Here is a 27,798-nt window from a genome sequence, read left to right on the forward strand (position 1 = left end):
AAATGCACATTCATTGTAGAAAATCACCCTTAACTTTACCATTCAAGATGATTCTCTGTTCATTTTATACATTTCAAATATTTTTCCAGTTTGTAAGTTGCTTGATAATTTCATTAGAGGTTTATTTTTAATATATAGAGGTTTTTAAAAATGCTTTCACTCTTTGTCTTTGAAGCCATAATTATAAGATCTACTCTCCCCACAAGTTTTGTTTGTTTGTTTGTATGGTATTCCTATTTAAATCTTTCATCTAATATTTATTTGATAAGTTATAAACTGGGAACTCATATTAGTTTTCTATAGATGTTGTAACAAATGGTCACAGATTTAGTGGCTTAAAACAACACAGATTTATTGCCTTATTATCCTGGAGGTCAGAAGTCTGCAATGGGTCTTAAGCAATTAAAATCAAGATGTCAGTAGGGCTGTTTCTCTTTCTGGAGGTCCCAGAGAAGAATCTGTGTCCTTGCTTTTTGCAGCTTCTAGGGGCTGCCTACATTCTTTGGCTAGTGGACCCCTGCATCTTTATCTATTCCGCTGTCTCTGAAAGGATACACAAGAAACGGATTAACTGTGGTTGCTCCTGAGGAGAGGAGGGACCTGGGTGGCTGAAAGACAAAGGTTGAGGTGGGGGACTTTTCACTGCATTCCTCTGGTATATTTTGAATTTTGAATTGCATGCACTACTGCCTATTCGAAAAATAAATAAAACCTCAACAGTAATAATAAAAATAGTCATTAACTATAAAATAATTTAATATATTGCATAATTTTACAAATATATTAAAGTTCTATATATAAAACTATATGTCAGTAACTTACTATAGTATTAATGTTGGAAAAATAAGTCAACAATAAAGCAGATGGACTGCATTTGAAGCCAGTTACTAGCTGTGTGGTCTTGGACAAGCCACTTACCCTTTCTGAGCCTCTGTTTTGCTCTGAGCACAGTGACGTCTGTTACTGGGCAAATCAAACGAGAGTCAGGTGGAGAGTGGGCGCAAGGGCTGGCACTGCGCAAGCGCGCGCGGAGCTGGTGCCTGGGGTGCGGATCGGCTCTGGGAAGTGGGAGGTGGTGGGCAGAGGACCGGAAGGTAACAGAGCAGGGCCTTCGTGGGGAGGGTGAAGCAGCCCTGGGCCAGCAGTCCGTCCTCTGGGAAGCAGTCATTCTGGTTCCAAAGGCACCTCTAGCCCGAAAGCCTGCAGCGCTGGTCCCGCAGTGGGACTTTCTTAGTCCCTGGCCTCTTCTTGGCCTCTTTCCTTTCAGCCACCAGCAGGGTAAACGCTTTGAGTTTATACGGCCCCAGACGCCTGCCCAGGCCGAGTCCCTGATTGCTTCCTGGCTGGGGCGGGAGGACAATTGAGAAGCCAGAAGGGCTGCCGGGGCCCCTTCCCCGCGGCCCAGTGTCTCCTGAATTTCTCCTCCTTCCCGCAGTCGGGCGCCTCCTGCCGGCGCGCGAGCCGCCAGCGCCTTCCCGGCAGTTCATTCTCCGGAAGGAGAGGAGTCAGGAATCAACTAGTGGGGCAGGAGTTAGGGAAGTGGCTTCTTCCTTACCTCGTTTTGGTCGTGGGTAAAACTGAAGCACCGAAAGTTTGCGTCACAAGAGCAGGGCAGGGAGGCTGGGCTGCCGGGAAGTCCAGCCCGCGACCCACCCGGCTCAAGCTGCGCTGTCCTTTCACCTCCTAACCCACTTTTAAGAATCAAATTACGCTCACAGAGAGAACAAGCTAGTGGTTACCGGGGCGGGGGACAAACCGGGGTGGGGTAGTGAGGGTAGGATAGGCTCAAGGCTGTATTGTACAACTCTGGGAATATAGCCAATATTCTGTAATAACTGTAAGTAGAAAGTAACATTTAAAACTGTATTAAAAATTTTTTTTATGAAAAAGATAAAATTCTGTAAAGGGAAATCAAAGATGGCTTGTTTTCATCTGGTCTCTGTAGTCCCCTCCCCACAGCCCCATACAGTTGCTCAATTGTAACCAACAAATTTATTTGTTCATAAATTAGCAGTGGGAAAATGGAAATGTCCTAACTTAATTCTTCCTTCTCTGTAGCATCCCTGACTCACTCAGACTGGCCTCCCGTAGTGCCTTGAAGAGAGCTAGATTTAGAAGAAATATTACTTCAGCTCTCAGGATGGAAAAAGATCTAGCCAGGAGGCAGAGACTCTGGAAAAGTGCTAATAAATTGTTACTGCCTGCTATTAAAAGGATCGATAAGGTAAGGGCAGAAATGACTGATGGGAGGGACTTGGGCTTTGAGAACTAAGGGGGGGAAGTGGTGCCTGACGGCTCAGAACACCTCTGGCCAGGGCAGTACCCACCTTCTTCGGCAGAACCTTGGGCAGCTTCATTCATTGCTTTGGAGATCAGTAGTCACTGATGCTGGTTATGAAGAATTAAATCAAATGTCATGTGGGGCAGTTCAGGTATCAGGGAAATTGCCTAATTTATGTCTGTAGCATTGAAGATGCACCAACATACCTCTTCTGTGATTGTATTCGGGATACTCTCATGGGACAGAATTGGGGTAGGGGCTGCTGGTTCCTTGTGAGGCTTCCCCAGGACAGGAAGGAACCCAGGTGTGCTGCTGGCTCCTGCACGCCTGCCCAGCTCGTGCATCTTGTTCCTTGAGACTTCCCTGCCTTTCTGCATGCAGGCAGCCCCCAGGGGAGGCAGTATGGGCCCCACAGCCAGACGGACACGTGGTGGGCCAGGCTCTTCTGTGGGACCAACCTCTCTTCCCGCCAGCACACCTCCCAAGATCCAAGAGGACCAATCCATGCATCCAACAGCCTGATCTTTCAGTCACACACATCTCTGTGCAGCTGTTCACTTCTTTTCCTGGCCGTCAACTGTGCCAGCAGAGAGGCCTGTGGCGGGATTCCAAAGTGCCCCAGGAGGCTTGTTAGCTGAAAGTCCTGCCTGTCTACCTCCTCCAATTCTTCCATAGAACTCCCAATCTTTAGAACCTCCAGAATGCCTTGAGCAGACCACATGTTTCTACCGACCATCCTCCCGACACAGAGAAGTGTTTGCAGTCTCAAGGATCAGCGCTGGGAATCAGCTGTCCCTGCAAAGAACAAGACCATGAAACCATGGGACATGAATGAGGTGCAAAGCGAGGGGCTGGGTCTATGGAGGGTGGCTGGGCAGGAAACTCCAGAATCTGGAAGTTGCCTGAGGATGTGCGAAAAGGCAAAATAGGCAAGTTATGTGTGGCGCCCTTGCCATCTCCTCTTCACTTTCTTTTGCACGTGCCCTTCCATGCCTAGCTCTCCTGCTCAGGGAAGCTCTGGATTTTGTTGCTACCTTTTTCCGGAGGCAGCCAGGTTCAAGGCCATTCCTTTCCCTTTCTCCCAGATTCAAACAAGCACAGCCTGCTTTCAGCAGGAGCCCAAGCTCACCAGCAGCCGGGGTGTCATGGGCTTCATGGGAAATGGTTTCACAGGCATCTGAGGAGCACTGAGTGTGCACAGTGGCCTGGGCTGCTCACATAATGACAGTTAGTGGAGCTACCACTCTCCTTACTGTGTGGGGAGCATTCTGAGTGCTAGAATTATCCCTTGCCCAGAGCTACTCAGCATTCCAGTCCTGGAGCCCAGATCTGGGCCCAAAGCCAAGCTCTGTCCTCGACACCTCTCCCCTCCTCTTCTGTAAGGGCCTCAGGAAGATGGATCTCTTAACAGGGGCAGTGAAGGCTCTAGACTGACAAGGGAATGCCTTAGGGGCCCAGATCCTTGACCTTTGCTGATCATGGTATGTAAAGATCACAGGAGAGCCAGGACCTGAGGAGGTTATGGCTGGGAAGTGACCAACACCAAAGACACTGGCAGCGCCTTAGATCACCCTGGGGCTGCCTGGCCTGCCGGGAACAAAGCTGGAATACTCTTGATCTAGGGAAATCCAGCCTAAAACAGCCGTTCCCCAGGTGATATAACCAGAGCCTGAACAGGGAGAGAATCACAGGCAGGCGAAGGGCCTGGCCTCTTTGAAGGGGGAGTCCAGCACGGAAAGCCCTGGGCAAGGGGTGGGAGGGGGTGGGGGGGCAGGTTGCAGACATGGAGGTGTGACCACGCCAAGGCCGAGAACAGCCCTCAGCAGATCCACACTCCTGGGGTTCGCTGGACCCCGCCCGGCTTGCTGGAGGCCCAGTGCAGCGGGGAGCTCTGATGTGCCCGCGGACTTCCAGTTGGCGTTTCTACACTGCGGAGCAGCCAACTTGTGCAGCTGGCGGCGCGCCGCAAATCAAGTCAGGAAATTGCAGAGGGGTGGCCGACAGAGACAGCTGCCCATCCTCCTGCCTGGATGCTCATTTGGTGGGAGCCGAGGGTTTATGCACACATGCCAGGGAGGGAGGGCCCTTGGGCAGCAGGGAGCAGGCTCTGGTTTGATCCTGGCGGCCCTTGCCAGTGGGCAGGGGCACAGATCGGTGAGGCTTTGGGTCCCGTAAGGTGGAACTGGTGGCCAGGCGTTTTAGGCTCTGTCCTCCACACTTGGCCTGAAGGTGTCAGCTCACACTGTGTCTGGAGAGGCTTCTTTCGGTGAGGTCTTCAAAGTCGGCCAGCCTCTCCCTCCTGGAGAGTCTCGAACCAGAGCCTGTCTCCAGCCTTTGGAGGCTATGAAACAGCCCCACTTCGGTTTTCAGAGATTCTCTGCTGGAACCGTTCACACCACTCACCACTCCACAGCCTGGGATGACACAGAGCGGCCCCCGGCAAAAGGGTCGTCACCCCAAGGGGCCTCGTAGGCAAGTGTGCCCCTGGGAGTCACGCCAGTGTGCGTGTGAGCTCCTGCAATGCCACTTACTAGTTGAGTGGCCATGGCCTAGGGACTGAATCCCTCTGAGGATGAGAATCGGAATTCCTGATTTCCTCCCTGCCTGCCTGTCCTCCTCAAATAGGTCACATTCCAGGAGTCCCCAGGCCATGCGGGTGAGAGGGATAAGGCTGGAGCCTGTGAAGGGATGGGAGCGCCCATTGGTCCAGGAGAATCCAGTGTGTGGGTACCAAGCAGCTGGCATCCGGTGGACCCAGCAGGGACGGCCACCCCTTCACACCCTGCGCTGCTGAGATGCAGGGCGTGTCCTGCTGGACATGCAGCTCCTGCCTCTGCAGCCGGGCCAGCCCCAGGAGGGACTAATAACAGTAACAGCGACCATAGCCACCACCTGCTGACCCTGACTCTGTGCCCGGCACTCTTACAGGCAATTTATATCTATGATAAACTCATTTAATGCTAACAACAGTGGTAACTCATTTAATGCCCTGTACTGTTGGTATCCAATTTACAGATGGTGAAACTGAGAAGTTAAAGGACTTGTCCAAAGTCACATAGTTGGTAAGTGACAGTTCTTAGATGCAAACCAAAGCAATCCAGCTTGACTCAAGAGAGCACTTTTAAGGACTAAGCTGAGGTGTCTCTTAAAGATACAGTCAGCACCGCTGTCAGCAGGGGCCAAGTGCAGAATCATGAAGGAGCAGGTTTTGGGGACCCAAGTCTGTTCCGTGTACGGAGCGCGGGGCTCTGTCACCTCACCCCCAGTGTAGAATGGATGCTCTGGTGCCAGGTGGCGGCCAGCAGAGCTAAAGGACAGCCTACCTCTGGGGCTGGGAAGAAAGAATCCATGGAGAGCTCCTTCCCTGGGTGTTGGGCCCCTCCTGAGCCCCTCCATTGACACCGAGCTCGGTAATTCTGCTCCAGACCCTGCAATGGAACAGCACAGGCCCCTGACAAAACAGCAAACCCTGGGGAGAATAGCGGCAGAATTAGAGTAACAAATGCCTAACTCTGCGGTGGGGGCTACATAAGCATTAGAATGGCAATTAACCTGGAGAAGAGAAAGCTCGAATGGACTTTAGGGACTGGGTTTTTTTTTTTTTTTTTTTTTTTCCATTCCATAGATTGCCTTTCAGAGAGAAAATTAAACACTAAACAGAAAGCAAATGTTCAAGGGAAGAGGGCCTCTGCTTTCCCATTGGTAGCCCGAATGCTCAGGCCGGGCCTGCCTCTGAGGTCCCCATCAGACCCGAAGCCTGGTGCCATGGCCTACATGTCCCAGCCACCTTCTGCACATACTGTGGATGTCGGGGGTGATGAGGGCATATCTCGATATAAGTAACCTTCAGTAAAGGGAGTTGAGGCGGGACAGCCATAAGGCCATCAGCTGAAACTGTTAGAGCCACTAATTGCTGCCTGGGATGATCCAAGCTCTAAGTGGAGCTTTTCTGAGGCTGCGGAATCCCCAGGGGGCCTGCAGGCCGGGGGCATCCCAGCAGAGAAGCGGCAGCCGGCACACCGAGCGCCACGTCCTCAGCCCGCCGTCCCTCCCCACGCCTCCCCCACCTCCATTCAGTTCCCGGCCTCTCGCACCCTAATTATTCGTGGGCTGGGGGGCGGTACGTGCAGAGGCCGGACTCTCATAATTATATTAAGAGCTTTTGACAGGACCAACCTTTCTGTCTTCTATTTCTGTCTTGTTGAAATTCTACTGTGCTGAAATAAATGTGAGGAGAAGGATCCATCAACCCTTTCTGGAAAACAGACGAGACAGCAGAGTTCATTGTGCACCCAGCACTCCCGTCCACAGGGAGATTTATGGCTTGTTCTCTTGACTAACAGGAAGATTGCCCAGACTGAAGTCAGGTGGGAGGTGGGAATGTCTCAGAGTTAAATGTATTGCCTTCAGTTTTATGCCAATATCAAATCATAGGGCTGAAAGTGACCTCCAGGGGGTCTCTGACCTACCCCTGTTCCTATCTCATGGGCTGGCTCTCTCTTTACACCCTTGTTCTCGTCTTGACCTGACACGTGGTAGTTTGCCTTGTCAGGTATAAAAAATGGTTTGCGCTGGCAAAGTCAAGGCCATTGGCCAGGACCTTCAACTGGCATGTTGGCCAAGGTCCTGACTGCCTTCCATCCCCAGCCATCTGCTTCTCTGACCTCCAGGGGAGTTAGCAGTGTAAGAGCATAATGGCTGACACTGCAGGACTCCTGCCGGAAGCAGTGGAGGTGGAGGCATGAGGGTAAAAGGTCAAGAAAAGCACCCTGGACAAATAGTCACCTGCTCTCACTGAAGACCCGTACAATAACCAACATTATCAATTACATACCATATGCCAAGTCCTGAGTTCAGCACATAACATGGTGTATCTAATTTAAGCCTCATGACAATGCTATGAACTAAGCATTATTAGCCCATTTTGGAGATGAAGAAGTAGAGGCTCAGAGAGTTTAAGTAACGTATCCAGTGTCATATGGAGAGTTTCATGATTGGAATTGTATTTATAACTCAGTTTTGAACCCAGGCAATCCCAGGTCCTCAGACCAGCTCCTTTTATTATTATTTTGCTTTATTCATTAGCAAGTTTTGCACCCGTGCATGAGTAAGTCGCATCATGAGAATCTGTGTCTCATTTTCTTCATCTGGGGCCACGTGAGCACAGACTCTGGACTCAGACCTGCGTCTCTGCCACTGCTTGCTCTGTGACCTTGGCGCCTCACAGGGTCTGCTTTCTGTCATCCAAATAGAGATAGTACCTCCCACACGATAATGTTGCCAAGCACATAATAGATGCTCAATAAATGGTGTCGTTTACCATTATTATCAATAATAATATCTCTAATTCAGTCTTATTTAACCATCCGCCTCCAACAAGAGGGATGAGTCTCTTGTACTTTATGCATTTATTTAAATGGACCTATTTAAACATTAGATGGTGGCTTCATTTGAATGGAAGCCTCTAAAATCAGGGGCTCTCATAATTTTCTGTGAAGCCCACTCTCTCCCATTTCCTCATCTTCATAGCACCCGCCTTGTAATATTTATCAATTGGGCCCAGATTAGGTCACAGAAGGGCTGAAACTATTGACAAGCATGTGTATAAATGCAGTCAGTCCAAACAAATATCCACAAGAAAACCCACCAAAAGCAAGGTGAATTCATTCTAACAACTTTTGGGTAGGAAAAAAAAACAAAGAAAGGGTTGGAAAGATTAGGTCCACTGGCTTTGACTAAATGCTTCACTTTGTTCTGGATGTTTTGTCCTCAGGCAAAGCCCGCAAACATTTCTGGCTGAATCTCTGCACTTCCCGGGTTCTGCAGCTATGTCCTACGAAAAGGAAACGGTTTCTCCGAAAACCCAATAACCTGCCTCCCGCTATCCTGCCTGTAGAGTATCAGGCAAGCACCTATTTAGGCAGGAAGGGAGACAGCAAGCAGAAGTGAAGACGTTCCTCTTTAAGTGTATGAGGTCAGGTGTAGCTCCAAGAAAAATCATAATCAGGTCTTTGGAAGAAACCTCATTCCAGCACAGATGGTCCTGACTGACAAGCCCAGCCAGCCTTCAGAGTGAGCGTTGAGACAAAGCTAAAGTAACAGGACTTTCCACCAAGGTAAGAGGGTGTATTTCAAGGGGAAAAGATGTTTTAAACCTGAATATTCATACTCAAATCACTGGGCTCCCTTTGCCTTTCTTTTTTTCTTCTATTAGATTTATTTTTCTAAGGTCTACAGCAATTATCTTGAAAGGGAAATTTTAAAACACTGCACCTTGCTCATGGTCATGGGGCAATGATTTTTTTTTTTCTTTTCTAAATTGGATCACCCATTTTGTATTTATTCATCCCTCCTGCCTCCACGTCTCTCTCTCCCCAGCTCTGGGACGGGCCCAGAGACAATCACCCCCATCTTTGAGTCAGCATCGCTCTCTAGCTCCATCCCATTCTCATCCCTCCATGTCAGTGCTGGTGGGGAGATCTCAGGGCTGATACCCAAAGGCTAGAAGGCATAGGGTGCACTCACATGCCTGGGTTTGTATCCTGGCTCCCCGCTTAGAGCTGTTTGAGCTTGGGCAAGTTACTTAACCTCTCTGGGCTTCAGTTTCCTCATTGGTAAAATGAGGAATGAGAACTAGGACAATTAAGACAAACAAAGCATGCTTGCAACAGTGCCCAGCACATGAGAAGTACTGGGTGAGTGGCATCTATTATTAATAGCCATTATTAGCCATAGATTCATAATGTAATCTCATAGATCTCTCTGCTCACATCATCCCAAAGACTATCTGTGGTCATCTGGGATGATACACTTTGGGCACAAGAGCTGGGCATTGCACACCACACCATGTGTACACACCACACAGTGTGTGCACACCACACTGTGAGATCTCAGAGAGGGGTTTCCTGAGGCCCAGAGAGGCACCTTTGCTCAACCCAGTGAGGGCCAGGACTGGAGATCAGGTGGCCTCATCCTCAGGCTGAAATTTATTAGTCAGCCTAAGATTTAAAAACTTTGGTAGAAGAAGAATCACTCTCGAGACTCAAATCACATGAAGCTGAGCCTGGGTACGTGTGTTGTGCTTAAATGAAGCAGCTTATGATGTGGGTATTCAATTGCTATAATCTGTTCTAAATTTAAGCATACGAAACGTCAAGTTATCTCACTATTTTGCTTCAGTTAAAAAAAAAAAAAAAAGATTTAGATTTATGACTGGATGTTACAAGAACTGCTGCTTCATTTCAAATCCTGGCAGGTCCCTCCAAAGCAGCAATTGACCAAGAAGTCACTTCCTGAGCTGAAGGTCAGTGTGCTGGCCCTGGAATGAACATCAGTGCATCAGCGATAAGAGCCAAGCGCTCTCTCCTGCCATTTTGGGGTGAGGTTGAGAGGAGGCCTTGAGGCTCCAGCTGCTCCTGGCACCCCCTATGCTCCCCGTATGGCCCCCAGCCCCCTCCCCTGCGCCCCTCCCACAGAGTGCTGCCACAGAGCTCCACAGGGCATGTCTGTAAGACCTGGGATGCTACATTCCCTTGCCCTCAGACCCTTGGCAAAAGTGTACCCATCTGAAAGGGCTCCCCTGGACTTAGTGCTGGGGCCTAAGGGACAGCCTGGCTTTGGGATCCCAAGTCACTTTTAAATGGCCTTTCAATGTCTGGGAATTCAAGAAGGTACCAGGGTAGGTTAAATATGTTTCTCCTGGTTTATGTGTTCTTGAGTAACAACCTTTCAAAACATCCTTTTTCCTTATCAAATGTCTGATAAGAAAACTTCCAGATGGCTAAAAATCCCCTTTAAATAGGCAGAGGAAATGGGACCTGGGAGCACTTTTTATTCACTTTCTAACCGGGTCTGGTTACCCCCTCCGTCTGGTATAGATAAGCAAACATTTACTTTTTTGTAACTTAGAGCCAAGAGGCCAGAACTCTGTTGTGTACCTGGTGCTTTCACAGCTTGAGTAAGAGTACTGTCGATCATAAATTGTCAATTGCTCCCCAACCCCAAGAGCTGCACCAAAGGCCACCTGATCTAAAGCCATCCCTGATCAATTGCCATCTCATCTCCCCATCTTAATTCTCAGCACCTGGCTCCCCGAAAGTTTTCTTGTTTGTTTATCTACGGTCTCCAGAGCACAAGAATATAAACTCCTGACGTCAACCTTGACCACAGCCGTGTCCACGGAGCCCAGAACAGTGAGTTGTTCAACACTCAAGGCTCTTTACTGTGTTAACCCTTGTTATGCAGGAGAGGCCAGGAAACAAGTGGAGAACCAGAAGAAGAAGGAAAGCCCCACGGGGTAGGGGAACATCTGGATATCCACCAAGTAAAGGAAGCTGTTTCCAGGAGAAATCCAAGGAAGGAAAAATCCAGAGCCTGATGACAATGTGGAGGTAGAAGAGGCTAGAAGGGCTGGCTTCCTTCTTTCTGCATTGCTGGACCTACAGGAATAAACAAGAGTTTCAAGTCTCAACGGAGCTTTTCAGTCACGCTTCTCCTTCAGCAAGCTGCCTGATGTTCACGTGATCCTCTCTCACATCCTCTGAGCCCAGAAATAGTCTCAAACCGGCTGCTGGAATCCATCCTTCAGTCTGCTCCCATCGCCCCTCATCATAGCCACAGGTGCTGTGGCATCAAAGGCCACACTGGACAGTGTTGGGAGCGTAACAAACCCTGTGGGTGGCCATGCCGCCTACCTAAACTGATAAGACGGCTCCATGGACTTCACACACTGAGATGTAAGTCAAGGAAGAGCCCACAGAGGGGAGGAGGGAGTTAGGCCTGGGGACAGTGCTCAGGAGCACTGCCAGATGCAGCCAGGAGGGGCTTTGAGCAGTGGATTGGTCAGCTCAGGCTGCGGAACAAAAGACCATAGACTCGGTGGCTTAAACAACAGAAATTGATTTCTCAGTTCTGGAGGAAGGAAGTCCAAGATCAGGTGCCAACAGGTTTGGTTTCTTCTGAGACCTCTGTCCTTGGCTCACAGATGGCCACCTTCTCACTGTGTCCTCACAAGTTCTCTCCTCTGTGCACGCACCTCTCTGGTGTTTCTCTGCATGTCCAAGTTTCCTCATTTTATAAGGACATCAGTCATATTGGATTATAGCCCATCCTATTGGCCTCATTTTAACTTAATCGCCTCTCTAAAGACTATCTCCAATCACATTCAGAAGTACTGAGGGTTAGGATTCAGCATATGAATTTAGGGAGGACACAATTTAGCCCATCATAAGCAGTGTAGGAGCATGGAACCATGGGCACCATGGGCTTTGGAGGTTTGAAAGGATGGGAGGTGGAAAAGAAAGATTCAGTAGCAATTAGAACCAAGGGTGAAGTCCGGAGTTTAAAACCACCAGTTAGAATTGGGATTGTGTTACGGGTTGACTTGTTCCCCCTCCCTCCCCCAAATATCTTGAAATCCTATCCTCTAGAACCCCAGAATGTGACCTTATTTGGACATAGAGTCTTTACATGGGTAATCAAGTTAAAATGAGGTTATTAGGGTGGGTCCTAATCAAATGTGACTGATGTCCTTATAAAAAGGGGAAATTTGGACACAGAGAGACACACAGAGAAGGAAGGTGATGTGAACATGGAGGACCAGAAGGAGCAATCTACGAGCCAAGGAATGCTGAAAATTGCCAGCAAACTACCAGAAGCTGTGTAGACGAGTAAGGATTCCCCTACAGTTTTCAAAGGGAGCATTGTTTTTTGACCTCATAATCTAGATATTATTTTTTATAACATCAATGTAAGATTTTTCCAAATTCAGAATTTTTAAAAAATTTTGCTTACCCTTCTTTCTTGTATCTCAGACCTATTGAGGATTCTTTTTTTTTTTTCCCTCTCTTTCTCTTTCTGTCTCTCTTTATAGTATAGACTTTAGAATTTCAATTAGTAAGCGTTTGGAGGTCAACTTCCTCAGTGTTTATCTGAAAATGTCTTTATTTTGCCTTTGTTCTTGAGAAGTAGTTCTGCTAAGTATATCTATCTAGCTTGACAACTATCTTATCTGAGCATACTGAAGATATTGTCTTACTATTTTCTGACTTCCATTGTTGCTGCTAAGTCAGCTGTCAGTCTAATTATCACTTGTTTGTGGTTATCTTTCCTTTCTCACTGGCTGTCTTAAAGATGTCATTGCCTCTGATTTCTGCAGTTTTGCTATGATGTGTCTAAGTACATTCTTTTGTCTACCTTCTTATTAGTTATTCTGCTTGGAAGTCATAGGGCTTCCTGACTGAAGATTTGTGTCTTTCATAGTATTTGGAAAATTTCTCTCTCTCTCTCTCTGGGAGAGGAGATATGCTAATCAACTTTTTATTTTAAAACAATTTTAGGTTTACAGAAGCACAAAGATAGTGTAAAGATAGAAGGTAGTACATATACCCCACACCCAATTTCCCCTATTATTAACATTTTACATTACTAAGGGGCAGTCTCGTTTGCTTTAAAATTCTGCTTCTAACCAGTTCTCTTTGTCCTCTTCTTCTATAACTCTCATTAGAGGTACATTGGCATTTTTACTCTATCTTAAATGTTTGCTAACCATTCTTTCATATTTTCTATCTCTTTTGACACCTCTTCTTCCATGTAATTTATTTAGACCTATCTTCCAGTTCACCAATTCTCTCTTCAGCTGTGTCCAAACTGCTGTTTAACCCATTGATTAGTATTTTATATTTCATTTATGATAGTCTTTACTTCTATAAGTTCTACTTGGATATTTTTCAAATTTCATCTGAACATTATCACTTTGATACCTGCTCCTCCTTACTAGTGTCTTTAATTCCTACTTTGTTTCATTAATCAGGTTGTATTCTATATTTCATAATCCCAGTATCTGAAGTCTTTGTAGTTCTGGTCTTTATTTTTTATTCTGACTCTTATTCATGAAATATTGTTTCATTTTCTCTTTTGTGATATTTTTTTTTTGTAAATGCATGTTTGTTGCAACTCTATCAGTGAAAATTAAGGCCTGGGTTGAGAGCATGACTCGTGTTTGCTTATGCCAAATGGGGGAACAACAGCCAAGAGTCACCTAAGTGACAATACTTGGGTTGGGAGAGGGGGTTACTTGTCTAAGTTCAAGACAGACAGTTGTCCCTGTTGTTTGTCTCTGAGTGCCATAATGGTTCTTGCATTTCTAATTTCCCTTTCCTCTGTGGGTGTAACTCTTTTTAAAACCTATAAATACTTGTGGTGGCCTTTGATCTGCCTCCCCCCTTTGAATCCATCCCCCTGGGCACTAATGTTCTAGACCAGTGGGATGCACACAGTGCCCCCAGGGTTTACTTGCTTCTGTATTGTGCTGACTTACCTTCCTGGATTCCTGCAGCTGTTCTGCACCTGGCCGCCACCACAATGCTCTCTAAACCACACATAATGTGTATACTTTATATTTATTACAAAACACTCCCTAAAATATATAATCATGTACATATTTAAATGACATATATTATATATACATGTTTATGAATATATACAATTGAACAGTTATTATTATGCTGAAGAAGATATGGAAGGAGAAGGAAAGAAGGATGAGTTCATTCATACTAGGGCAGCAACAGCAAAATAAGACAGACAATGATTTGCCCAATATATTTACACTCATGAGGTAGGAGCATGAGTGGGATACCTGTTTTAGCATCTGACACCTTGTTAAGGTAAATAAGAAAAATTTCATTAAGAATTCCAAACATGCCAGCAATAATTTTTGGATGCCATGGTTTCCACACAAGGGAGGGAAGAGGAAGGCTGGGAGGATGGCAGGGCAGCTTCCCTGTGCTACTGACTTTGCCAGCACTTGAGCCCTGGCAGGGAGTTAGAAAAAGCTGATGTTAGCAACCTCAGGCATATGACAAACAAACATTCCCAACACTTCTTAATCCACTTCTTAGTTCTCTTGCCAATCACACTCAGCAAACTTGCACTTTTACCTTCATAGCTCATTATCTGAGTTACCATTGTTCCTGTTTCTCTCAAAGTCGGTCTCCAATTCTCAGAATCTCTCTTCTCAGCTCTCCTGACAGCCCTTTTCATAGATATATAAATGTATTTCTCCTAGTTCTTCTTTGGCTCTGTGTGCCCGGGTGACCAAGGCAACACATGGCTCTAGAAGTGACTATCCCTGAAATGGGGTCAGATGATGAGAAAGTGAGTGTGTTTAGGCCTTAATGCCTGGGGATACAATGGCATCCTATCTTTATGTGTGATCTGAAGTCAGTTTGCCTTTGAATGAGACAGGTCTGAACCATCACTGGTGCTGAAATAAACTCTTTGTTTACTCCAAGCCACCAAGGAACACACATTTAGCTCATCTCTGTTGAGAACGCTGGATCCCTGTGACAGTCAAAGAGGCTTCACTTTTGGCAGTGAATAGGAGGCTCTGCCATGGTGATGATGGTCCATGACTTTTATCTTCCATTTGTGGCTTCTCAAAGCTGAAGCCCTGGTGAACTTTTCCTCTCTTTTCTAGGTCATGAAGAGGAAACCTGGATTCTAGATGACTGCAAAGAGGTAAAATATCTCCAAAAGATAAAATTCTTTACTTCTTTCCAAAAGATTTTAGTAACAGAATGGTGCTATATTTTGTGAAATCATATTACAAAATGAATTTTGCTAAGATGGAGACAAAAACAGACTAACAGCAATAAAAGCATAGCTTACCTTAAGAAACAAAAATAAAGGTATCCTGTATTGGCCATTTGTAAACTTTTATAAATTCTCTGTTTATGTCATTTTAAAATCCTTTTTTTCCTTAAAGTTTTTTTTTTTTTCTTCAAGGTTCATTCATGTTATATTTATTTATTTATTTATGGCTGTGTTGGGTCTTCGTTTCTGTGCGAGGGCCTTCTCCAGTTGCGGCAAGCGGGGGCCACTCTTCATCGCGGTGCGCGGGCCTCTCACTATCGCGGCCTCTCTTGTTGCGGAGCACAGGCTCCAGACGCGCAGGCTCAGCGATTGTGGCTCACGGACCCAGCCGCTCCGCGGAATGTGGGATCCTCCCAGACCAGGGCTCGAACCCGTGTCCCCTGCATTGGCAGGCAGACTCTCAACCACTGCACCACCAGGGAAGCCCCTCCTTTTTTTCTTTTAGATTATCTTTTTTAAAAAATTCACCTTTCTTACTGATCTCCATCTATGCGGATAATATTCTCCAACTTGGTGGCTTAAAAAAAAAAAAGACTTTTTTCTTTCTTTACTAGAGAAGTTTTAAATTTTATAAGCTCAAATCTGTCAATCTTTTTCTTTATGCCTCCTGAATTTTTTGGTTTTTGTTTGTCTTGTTTAGGAAAGCCTTTCTTATCTCAAGATTACAAAGAGATATTCTAATCCTCTAGGTTTTCTTTTTACATCTTGATCTTTAATCTACCTGGAATTTATTTCTGTGTATGGTATGGGATAAGGATCCAACTTAATTTTTTTCCCTTTATGAGTATCCCTCATTGCTCCTTACTGGCCTGTTTGGCTGCCTTGAAAAGATAAGCCTGGAAATAATCAGCCCACAAGGTATTCCTGAAATCAGCAGCAGGATTCCATTCTGTTCTAACTACATAAGTGGTTAGGGTTATTTTCAAGCGGAAAAAGTGCAAGTGAAACCAACCATGAATGCTTAGTTGTAACAACATGAATAACTTGCTGGTTTTCTTCCAGAAGATGCTCTGACCATAGGGCTCTACCACCTCAAATTCATTTCCTTTCAATTTTAAAAGGAATTATTATACATTTGCTTTATACCTTGAACATTGGGAATGATCATACAACATACCTCCCCTATGCTCAAAATGCTTAGTCTTATGGGAAAACCAATTATATATCAATATGTATCTATATCTATGTAATATAAATATATACACATGCAGCTGAGTTGAATAAACACTCTAAGGCAGTATATATTAATGCACTATGACACGCTAATGAATTCCTATCTCCCCTCCAAGTCCCCGAGAGGGTAGGATGGTGTCACTGTCGTTTTCATTTGCCTGGAACAAAGTAGGAGATTGGTAAACGTAGGTTGAATGGAATTGAAATAGCAGATAGCATCGGAACTGAGAGAAGAGAGAAATCTTCATATTTAATAAAGGTCAGAGGATGTTTCCTAGAGGCGACACTGTGCTGGCCCTAACGATCTGGAGAGATAGAAAAGAGGAGGGAGGGGCTGCCAGGGTCATCTGACCCTGAGTATTGTCTCCCTTGGAACCAATTTTCTCTGTTCTCACATATTAGTTCAGGTTGTCTGGGGGGGGAATTGAAAAGGTGCAAACATGGTGTTGATCTCTCTCAATCATCAAATGCTCCCAGAGCCCCGTAGCTTTTCAAACCCGTGGAAATAGATTCTCTGGGACCAACGTCCCTACTGACGCTCCTCTTTGCAGGAACGACCAGCCGAGTGTGAGGCGCACGCGGGAATCCGTCTGACACAGGGCTTTAGCGCCGTGAGTACACACCGTGCTCACAGAGCAGAAGATACGAAACACCCATGGCCGTCTCGTCAGAAGCCCGAGTCTGACCTCTCCTCCCAGAGCCAGTGCTAGTGTCAGTCACGAAACAGCAGCGGGTTTTCTGCCCGAGCACAGGAGCGACACAGCTGGCCCTGGAGATGCTGACCCTTCAGGTCAGCCCTGAGGAGGACAAGGAAACGAGGCTGAAGACAAAAGAATGGCCCCAAGCCCACACCCTAAGTCAGAGCCCCCTGAATTTGCCTGGCACATTTCCTGGGACCTCAGGACACTGGGACAAGGAGACACGTGGCTGTGACCTAGGCCAGGAGAATACAGGTTCATGCAGACCAAGCTCCTCTGCACCCTTCTCTGCTAACGAGGACCCTGTGCCCAGCCTGTTGGAGCAGAAAGGTGGAAAATCAGACACCCTCCTGGCCTCCCACGGGCGAGAGGATGCTTCATGGAAGGCCCGGGGCAAGATGAGCTTTCCTCTCTCTTGAAGGTGCTATTGAGCCCGCCCAGCTCTGCAGGGAAAGGGTCTCATTTCCAAAATGACCATTGGTGATTTTTCTGTTTTAAATTAGATTTAGCAGAGTGGCTTTTGGCATTCACTTACCCTCTTCTGTTTTCCTTCTCTCCTACTAGAAATGTGGGACTGAACCAGGATTGTGAACACGGCATGGCTATAGGGGGGCTGGGGTTCTCCGACCCGCACCTTTCCTGCTTTTGCTGAGCTCTGCTTGAAGCCAACCTCCCGCCATCAACGCATGTACTGAAAGCAGAATTTGTCTTCTGAAACCTCCTGGGCCAAGATTTCCCCAAATTGCTGGCATATTAAAACGAAGCCGCCATGTGAAATACCGAGCGGGGATCCAAGGCCACAGTCAAGTTCACCTGCCCCACCTGTCTCTAAGCCATGCCCCTGGCCTCCACACTCATCACTGGGGGCGACCTCTCCGTTCTGGGGTGAGTCTCCCCAGCTCCGAGATCCTGCTCACGACCCTTCTGTGAGTCCTTGACTACGGTGGCTCTAGCCCTTCCTCTCCAGGCCATGCTAGCCACCACCAGCTCCAGGTTAAACCATCCTCCAAACTGCAGTCCCCTTGCCTATAAAATGGAGATTGCACTTATACCTGCCTCCAGGATGGTCTTGAGACTGGGGTGACAAAATGACTGGAAAGCCCTTACACTCTGCCCCATACACATAGCACGTGTGGAAAAAGTACATGTGGACCGTGGCCATGTTCCCCACCCTCTCATCCCATTTTGGCCTTTAAGATATCTTTTGGAAATTTTGAGTTTATGTAAATCAGAAGAATACATTCTAGCCCTCTCCCCCCACCCCCGGAAGCAGTAGGGGCGCCTCCTTCTCCTTGGCAATCTGCAAGATACACCCTCTGTCCCTGGTACTCAGAGACTCCGGGAAGGTCTGATACCTGTCCCCGAGACCCTGTCCTCACACCTCTGTCCCCCTTGATCTCCAGCCTGCTGTTCTGAGCACAGGCTTTTCTCTGCATGTCGGAAGTAGGGCTTTCGAGGGGGACAGAACACCTCACTCAGGAACTTGGCTACCTTCTGGCACTAGCCCAAGGAAAACCTTCCTTCCTGCCAGGGTCCCACCACAAAGAGAAGAAAGACGAATTCACCCAGTACTTACTGAGCATCTCCCCTGTGCCCGGCACTGTCTAGGAACTGAGGAAACATCAGTGCACAAAACAGACAGATATTCCTGCCCTTGTGGAGCTTATGTTATAGCAGGGGAGGGCAGTGGGGACAATAAACAAATATTATGAATAAGCAGAAAAAAGCTAACACAAATTAATCTTTTAGCAGATCATCCCACCACACTGGCATACCCCCAATTTAAAATATATGTACTTTTTTCCAGTGGTGGTTTAATTCAGATCATAATGGCCTTGATGACTGCCCTCCTAAGACCAGTGGGGCTGGTCATAGAGTTCAGCAGAGATTTGTTTAAGCTTCTCTTTTTAAAAAATCCATGAGCAGGCCCAGGAAAACCTCCCCTATACCCACAGTCACATGTGAGAAAGGTCGACCTTATACAAACGTTTGACTAAAATTTGCAAGACTGAAACTGGAGAGAATGCAAGTACCAATATAAAAGGCATTCTCATGAGAAGCCTGGTTCAAAAGCTTTAAAAAGAAACGTTCTGCACAATATAATACACCAAGAAAAAGAATCTGCCTCAGCAGATCTCTACCCTGCGGCAATTTTCCCCAAGCTACTGAAGCAGGTTCTGTGGTAGGTTGCCTGAAGGAGAAGGCGTGTCCTTCTAAACCAAAGAATCCTGTGCATTGAGAGGCAAATTTCTTCTAGACCTTCATTTGCTGTAAGTATTTACATGCAAACACACACACATACACGCACACACAACCAGCTAGCTAAAATGTTTCTTCTTCTTTTTTAATGTTTTTTAACAGATTTTTTTGATGTGGACCATTTTTAAAGTCTTTATGGAATTTGTTACAATATTGCTTCTGTTTTATGTTTCGGTTTTTTGGCTGGGAGGCATGTGGGATCTTAGCTGCCCGACCAGGGATGGAATCCAGACCCCCTGCATTGGAAGGTGACGTCTTAACCATTGGACCGCCAGGGAAGTCCCTTAAAATGTTTCTTCTAATCCCCATTTTTTTTTAAAATTAATTTATTTATTTATTTTTGGCTGTGTGGGTCTTTGTTTCTGTGCGAGGGCTTTCTCTAGTTGTGGCAAGCGGGGGCCACTCTTCATCGCGATGCGCGGGCCTCTCACTATCGTGGCCTCTGTTGTTGCAGAGCACAGGCTCTAGACGTGCAGGCTCAGTAGTTGTGGCTCACGGGCCTAGTTGCTCCGCGGCATGTGGGATCTTCCCAGACCAGGGCTCGAACCCGTGTCCCCTGCATTGGCAGGCAGACTCTCAACCACTGCGCCACCAGGGAAGCCCCCCCCCCCATTTTTAAAATAATTAATTAATTAATTAATTAATTTATGGCTGTGTTCGGTCTTCATTTCTGTGCGAGGGCTTTCTCTAGTTGCGGCAAGTGGGGGCCACTCTTCATTGCGGTGCGTGGGCCTCTCACTATCGTGGCCTCTCTTGTTGCGGGGCACAGGCTCCAGACGCATAGGCTCAGTAGTTGTGGCTCACGGGCCTAGTTGCTCCGCGGCATGTGGGATCTTCCCAGACCAGGGCTTGAACCCGTGTCCCCTGCATTAGCAGGCAGACTCTCAACCACTGTGCCACCAGGGAAGCCCCTCCCCATTTTTTATGAGAACTTGATCTTTCCTTCAGAGATTCTGCCTGCTGTGGAACACTCTTGTTTCCAGATCTGTCCTTAGCTGATGTTTCTTGCCCTTTAGGAGGCAACATGCTAAAGGATGCTATCCTTTAGCATCCCCTCCTGAGATGCCTTTCCTGACTAGTCTAGGACATACCCTTCAGACCATACTCCCCACCCACCCTCTGACTCCCTTTTAGAAGGGAAGGCAGAACTAAATATAATTTATTTAGTTTTATCAGAACTAAATATAATTGGAAATGATCTCTTTCACTCATTGATTCCTTTGCTCACTTGTTTGTTGTATGTCTGCTTCCACTGGAAGATAAGCTTCATGGGAACAGAAAGCTTATCTTGCTCACTCCCCAGCTCCTAAAACAGTGTTTGGCAAGAGGAAATGTTCAATAAACATGTGCTGAATGAACACATGAAAACCTGCCAGACTTCATTTAGCAAAGCAGCTTTGCTTTTGCTGCTACCTCAAGTGGACATCTTATTTCCCTTCCTTTTATCAGCAGTCCAGTGTTCTGTCTCCACTTTCGATCACTCCTTCCTCAGTCTGGCTTCATGCCTGACCCCATCGCCTCCATAAAGCAGATCTCTTGAAGGTCAGCCATGTCTCCTTCAACGTCAGACTCAGCGGTCTTTCCTTGGCCTCGGCTGTTTTTGACTTATCTCCAGATTTGGTAGTGAGGAACCTTCCTGAGATGCTTCTCATGAATGTGGCCCTAGTAAACTGAGCCCTTTGCTTTTCTATGTGTTTTTATTTTGCCTCTGTAAGTATGTGTTCTTCCTATGTATTCCTTAAGTTTCTGTCCTTAGAGTTTTGCTTTCCACTCTCTCTCCTCTTTACATCAAAGATGGTATCTACTGCTCTGTCTTCATCAAGGGTCTCAGTCTTAGATGATACATATGGGAGTCAGAGCAGCAGTTGCAAAGATAGCAGTTCTTTTGCCCTAGGCACATGTAGGATTATTTATCCACATTCTCCTGATCTCAAGGATGATCACATGACTTGCTTTTGCCAATGAAATGTGAGGGGGAAAAAAAGGCATGTGACACTTCTGGGCAGCAGTTTTGTTTTTTTTTTTTTTGTATTGGTAATAGCTGTATTTGAAAGTTCCCCATTGATACATGAGGTCTGGATTACAACTTATATACAATAAGTGATTTCCAAAAAAGTAAAGAAAGAGAAGGGAAGGAAAGAAGGAAAGAAAGGAGGGAAGGAAGGAGGGAGGGAGGGTAGAAAAGGAAACCTATATTCATAGACATCATAATATGGGATGTTTATTTCCAAGAGAGATTCTACTGCTGCTATCGTGCACAAGAAGCAGCACAAATTAACACTAGATTAAAATTTGCTCAACTTTCTAACTGGCTCCTGGTTGTCCATGTTCCCCTTGCCCAGTCTCCATGATCACTGAGAATACACTGAAATGGAGCCTCCATGAAACTGCGTCCCTGATGAACAGAGTCTCCTTGCTGAATTGCGGTGGCCATGGTGTGTGAGTTATAAATAAGCACGATTGTTTCAAGTCACTAGGATTTTTAGTGCTGCTTGTTAAGGCAGCATAAGCTGGCCTATGCTGACTTTCTTCTGAAGTTCAGTCCCCACTTCTCCAGCTGCTTTTAAGATTTCCATCTGGCTTTACTTACAGAAGTATAAGCCTAACATGTCTGTACTTGTATTTATCATTTTCTTCCCCAACTCTACAACATACCACTCCCCCTGACTTTTCTATTTTGGTTAATGGTACCAACACTCTTCTCAAAACCTAAACTTTATACAATCGGTTACCATATTTTGTCTCTCCTTCATTTATACCCCACTTTTTTGTTCCCACGGGTGCCTCCTGGGTCTTGCCTTGATTAGTACACTCGTGGGTCAGTCCTATACTAGTACACCTCTTGAGTCATCTCACTGCTTCCATTAACTCTTCTTCCTTTGTCATGGGCCATTCATGAATGTGATAAAGGTAGATTCCAGATCATATTATTCCTTTGTTCAAAAACGTCAATGTGCCGCCGTTGTCTACTGAATCAACTCTCAATCCTGGATCTAGCATTTACAACCCCTTTTTTCTCACCTCTCATCTCCTCTCCCACTATCCCTTTGCATGGATCTTACATGAGCAGTGAACCACTTAACTCACTATGAATGGGATATACTCTGAGCTAGTTTGCCTCTGGTGCACTTAGAATTAATTCCCTGTCCTTGCTTTTCTTCCCATATGCTTGTCAAAACCCAAGTCCACCTTTGAAATCCTGCTGAGATACCACTTTCTTCATAGAACCTTCTCTGATCGTTCCAACCAAAAAGCGACTCCGCTCTCTTCTGAGCCCTCAGCTACTTGCCCTGCTCCACTTCTTGCTGCCACAGTAATTTCTGCAGAAGTCTCATCTCCTCTACAGTAACCTTTTCTCCTTGAAGTCACCATAGCCTGAACACCTTTGGCTTCCACACAGAGCACAGGTCCTAACTTTTGTTGTTTTCCCATAAACATTAGTTGAGTGAAGAAGCACCAGGGCATGGCCTCAATTCACAGAAAAGCTGTGTGACTAAGCAAAGTGAATGCATGTGGGAATTTCACAATTTGACAAAATGGAGAGCTATATCAAGTCTAGGCAATAATTAGTGTTATTGTTGGTTTTTGGTTTTGCATCTATTAAAAAATGGGCCATCACTGGGCTATGAAATTTGTTGTGAATTAGAGATGTACTGCGGGTGATAATGACCACCTAAATATTAGAAACATCTGTGGCTCACCATCATTAGCTTTTCCCAGTGTAGTTTATTAAAGAAATACTGTCAGATCCCAACTGTATACTTAAGACTGTTTATTTATAGCACAGTAAGTGCTGGAGAAGTAACTGGAAACCTCAAATCTCCCTGTTATCATTTTTTTCCCAGGAAAAATCCTTATTACTGAAATGGCTCCTTTATAACCTTCTCCTTGATCTGGGATATCAGCTTCTCACCATCTAACTCTGGGAATACAGATGACATAGTGTTGTAAAGTAATGAGTGACCACAGAGCCGATGACTCTCTAAAGATGAGAAACATAAATACAGACCAACATAAACATGAACTTGCTCTGAGAACTTTCCACATCAGTAGTTCTTAAAAGTGTAGTCCACAGACCAGCAGCACCAGTAGCACCTGGACCCTTTTTGGAAATGCAAATTATTGAGCCCTTTCTCAGACCTACCAAATCAGAAACTCTGGCAATGGGGCCTAGACATTTGCATTTTAACAAGGTCTTCTTGGTGATTCTGATGGGCACTGAAGTCTGAGAAGCACTGCTCTATATCATCTGTTAAGACATAAGGTCAAGAGAACTGAGTAAATTCTATTGGGTGGGCCAAATATTGCCTTCGTTTTTAAAGTAAAAAAGCAAAAGACACATTTTTCATTTTCACCAAGAACTTTATTGAACAACGTATTCACTGTTTTGTTCCACTACTTTCTGCTGTTTTTCAGGCAACTTCATAATTCCATCTTCCCAAAACTTTTAATCTTTTTCAGCAAAGAACTGTTCCAGGTGCCTTATACAGTCTTCCAGGGAATTGACATTTTTTCCATTAAGAGAATTTTGTAAAGACCAAAATAAATGGAAATCCGAAGGTGCAATGTCTGGTGAATACGGCAGATGAATCAGAACTTCCCAGCCAAGCTGTAACAGTTTTTGCCTGGTCATCAAAGAAACACGTGGTCTTGCGTTATCCTGATGGAAGATTATGCGTTTTCCGTTGACTAATTCTGGATGCTTTTCGTCGAGTGCTGCTTTCAGTTGGTCTAATTGGGAGCAGTACTTGTTGGAATTAATCGTTGGGTTTTCCGGAAGGAGCTCATAATAGAGGACTCCCTTCCAATCCCACCATATACACAACATCACCTTATTTGGATGAAGACCGGCCTTTGGTGTGGTAGGTGGTTGTTCATTTCGCTTGCCCCACGATCTCTTCTGTTCCATATTATTGTACACTATCCACTTTTCATCACCCGTCACAATTTGTTTTAAAAATGGAACATTTTCATTACGTTTAAGTAGAAAATTGCATGCGGAAATACAGTCAAGAAGGTGTTTTTCACTTAACTTAGGTGGAACCCAAACATCAAAGTAATTAACATAACCAAGCTGGTGCAAATGATTTCAACACTTGATTTGGATATTTTGAGTATGTCAGCTACCTCCTGCGTGGTATAACGTTGATTGCTCTCAATTAATGTCTCGATTTGATTGCTATCAACTTCAAGTGGTCTACCCAACCGTGGAACATCGTCCGGTGAGAAATCTCCAGCACGAAACTTCGCAAACCACTTTTGACACGTTCGATCAGTCACAGCACCTTCTCCATACACTGCACAAATTGTTTTTGCATTTCTGTTGCATTTTTACCTTTTTTGAAATCATAAAGCATAATATGCCAAAAATGTTGCTTTTTTTCTTCCATCTTCAATATTAAAATGGCTACACAAAATTTCACCAATTTTGATAAGTTTTTTAAAAATGCACGTGGATATGACAGCTGTCACATACAATCTAACAAAATTGTCTTGAATGAAGTTAAAGACAATTAAGTGCTACTAAAGCCATCTTATGGAAAAAAACGTGTCTCTAGCTTTTAGATTGCTCATCTGTTCTTAATATATTAGGCCTATGCCTGCACTGACACAGTGTGTGTGTGTGTGTGTGTGTGTGTGTGTGTGTGTGTATTTAATGAAAATATTGGTATGAACATTTTTGATAAAATATTGATGTCATGGCTTGACAAATATTCTGAATTATACATTATGTTACAGTTTTAGCTTGTCTCTTGGGTTAAATACGCATTCAAAGCAGCTTAAATTGGGGGTAGGGGGTTAATGTGAGGAATCAGGTGAAGTGATTAGGAGACCCCTTGGATATCTAAGAAGAGGAGATCTCAAATAGGGTGGAGGCTCACACAGTCTGTAGCTGACAGATGGTTCTGAATTCAAGACTGATCAAAGCATCCTGGCAGAGCTATAATGCTACGCCATGACTGTGATGCAATTACAGTGTTATATGTCTGCTTTTTTAAAAATCCTACTATCAATTAACTTCCTCTATTTAATCATGTTTTTTGTGATCCACAATTTTGGGTTGTAGGGCTAATTCTTTCCATGTTTTTCTTTTGAGAGAAAGAGTATGATACGTTCAGCTTATCTTTTGGGTGCCACATTACTGGTTATTTCTGGTGAGAGTCAAATACTTAATAACTAATACAAGGCAGACCTCAACCAATCAGAATGGAGAATCAACCTACTAGAAGAGGGTGCCAACGAATTAGAATGGGCACTGACTGAACACACCTGGCATGGCCTTATGAATGCATACCTGCTGAATAACAGGCTGAAAAATAGCTGTTTAGATTTGTCCCTTTTGAATGGACTTTGGGCCAAGCAAAGGATCCATATAAGCAGAAACTATGGGGTTTTTTTGCTCAATATCATCTCCACAGAACTCAGCACAGTGCTTGGTACATAGTAGACACTCATTAACTGTTTAACAGGCCATAACTTGGAAAACTATATTTCTAAATATTTAAATAATACCAATAAATATACTTAAAATTCAAGCTCTAAGTCAAATTAAATATGTTGTTCCTTCCGTGTAAATGGCCTTTGAGTCTCCTTATCTATTCCTCTTGCCCTAACCCCTGCTTCACCAACGTGCACATGGACCATTTCAACAACTTTCTAATTCATCTTCCTACCTCTAGAATCCTTCTCTCTAATACAACTTCTATACTCTCTCCAAAGCATCTCTCCATTCCAATGTTTAAGTATTCCAGTTACTTATCCATTTTCCTGTTTGAGGATATGTTCATGACTAAAAACAGTATAAAGATATCTGTAAAGGTGATACACATTAATGCAGGATAGTAGTTGCCTCTAGAGGTATAAGGAGGAGTTAGAGAAAGGTTCAACCTAGTAATATAACTCTTTATATGCTTTATATTTAAAAATTAAAGTATTTTAAACATTTTTGTAGACCACAAAAGAGTTGACGTTATCGTGTTACTACTAGTAGGGCTACCAATAAAATAATAAATAGATAACATTTTTGGCAGTAGGTTTCTGCTTCTAGCCATATAAGTAAGTAAAGTGCTGGACTTCCCAAAACAACTATAAAACTGAACAATGTGTATGAAGCATCTGTTTTCAGGTATGTAACAACATTCAGGGTAGGACTGTGAACTTGAGGGGAGGAAACGCAGGAAGTGAGCCCGTGGGCATTCTGGCTTTCTATCTGGGGACACTTTTCTGGCTCAGCATAAGGAGGAGCAAGCCAAGCCGAGCTGTCATCCTGGTGAGCTAAGGAATCAAGGAGACAAGTTCTGGGCTGCTGAAGCAGCTGGAATTTTTGGACAGAGTACCTGAGAAAAGGGAGCTGTACAGAGAGGTGACCTCAGAAGTCAGCATGATAATTCACCTCAATTTCTGGGCTGAGGACCAGACTATGTATGAAAGGGCTAGACTTTAGAGATCAAATATTTTGAGGAGATTAGCTGAAAAATGATTCTGGGAGATGTTGGGATTTTAGACCAGCCAGAGTGGAGACACCTCCTTGAGTAATGCACACATTGTTATTACTCCAGAAAGACCATAACTTAGGGATGAGGGCCATGCTCTAAGACTAATTTCAAAACTGAAACAGACCTGCCCTAACATAGAATGAAAAAAGTTTGACAGGACCCAAAGACCCAGAAAAAAGTTTGACAGGACCCAAAGACCCCACCAATGACTTAATAGTAATTTAAATACAAAGAAAAGCACATCTAGGTAAAATGTAATCAAACTGCTGAAAACCAAAGGTGAAGAGAAAATCATAAAAGCTGTCATATTTTTAAAAATATACTAAAAAAAGAGAAGGAAGAGTTTGAATAATGGCTGACTTCTCATCACGAATAATGGAGGCCATTATGATGAGAAGACAATGGAATGACACATTAAAGTTCTACAAGAAAGAAAAAATGAAACAAAACAAAACACAGAATTCCTATAGTGCAGTTGTGATGGCAGGAGCTGCAGCTATCATCTTCAAGGATGTAACCTTGAAGAAAAAATAAGCCTCTATATTTTAAGGCTACTTTTACTGGGGACTCTTACCTATGACTGAATGCAATCTCTAACTAATTCAAGAAATAACTTTGGTTGAGCACTTATTATATACTAAGCTGTGTTGGATGTGGTCATTTCTTTTGTCATCTAAACTCCCAAAGCCCTTTGAAGTGGGCATTCTGCACCTCAGTTTACAGATGAGTAAACTGAAACAGAAAAGTAAACAGTAAACAGAAAATTTCACCTCCTTCAGGTGAGCATTTCTTCCTAAAGAAAACTAACCAGCTCTTCCTCTATATGTGCCTGTCTAGTGTATATCTTATCTAGCAACTGACACAGATTTTAGGCATAAAAACATACACTTTGGACATATCCAGAGAATCCCTTTGCAGCCTGGAATGGCTGCAATGGCATTGCTAGTGCTTGAACAGAATTTAATATATACTTTTTAAAAGTAAAATCAAGAGAATACACTGTCTTACAGTATATTCTTCAGAGTTGTCATTATTAAGAAGACCAGCTGTGCAGTGGAGACAAGAGCCAAGTGGCAATTAGTGGAGAGTTTTACCACTAGGAAACCAAAAACTAAAAAGTTCTTACAATCTGCGGTCTCCCTCCAGGACCACTGCTTGCTGGTGTCTACCCTCCAGTGCCTTGGACCCTTGAGCTATGGTCTATGTTTCTACCAGTGTAATTCACCATGTTAACAGAGTG

The 27,798-nt window shown here is 44.8% G+C and overlaps 2 long non-coding RNA genes across 5 annotated transcripts; one reads left to right on the forward strand and one right to left on the reverse strand.

The window, feature by feature from the left end:
• Positions 1-1,005, reverse strand: LOC309634361. Its single transcript, XR_014248024.1, has 2 exons — positions 919-1,005; positions 1-543 (listed from the first exon to the last, which is right to left on the reverse strand). It is a non-coding gene; the product is annotated as an uncharacterized lncRNA (long non-coding RNA).
• LOC309634357 lies at positions 553-25,598 on the forward strand. 4 transcript variants are annotated; one of them, XR_014248014.1, is made up of 9 exons: positions 553-1,094; positions 2,059-2,224; positions 5,297-5,343; positions 8,055-8,397; positions 10,526-11,016; positions 14,757-14,797; positions 17,387-17,688; positions 21,405-21,497; positions 22,908-25,598. It is a non-coding gene; the product is annotated as an uncharacterized lncRNA (long non-coding RNA). The 4 variants fall into 4 exon arrangements; XR_014248015.1 differs by lacking the exon at positions 553-1,094 and having other exon boundaries at positions 2,023-2,224; XR_014248016.1 differs by lacking the exons at positions 553-1,094; positions 2,059-2,224 and adding an exon at positions 2,232-3,117.
• Positions 25,599-27,798: the final 2,200 nt, after the last annotated feature.

The sequence above is a fragment of the Balaenoptera borealis genome (genome assembly GCF_965194805.1).
Source record: "Balaenoptera borealis genome assembly, chromosome: 8".
In the NCBI taxonomy this organism is placed as follows: domain Eukaryota; kingdom Metazoa; phylum Chordata; class Mammalia; order Artiodactyla; family Balaenopteridae; genus Balaenoptera; species Balaenoptera borealis.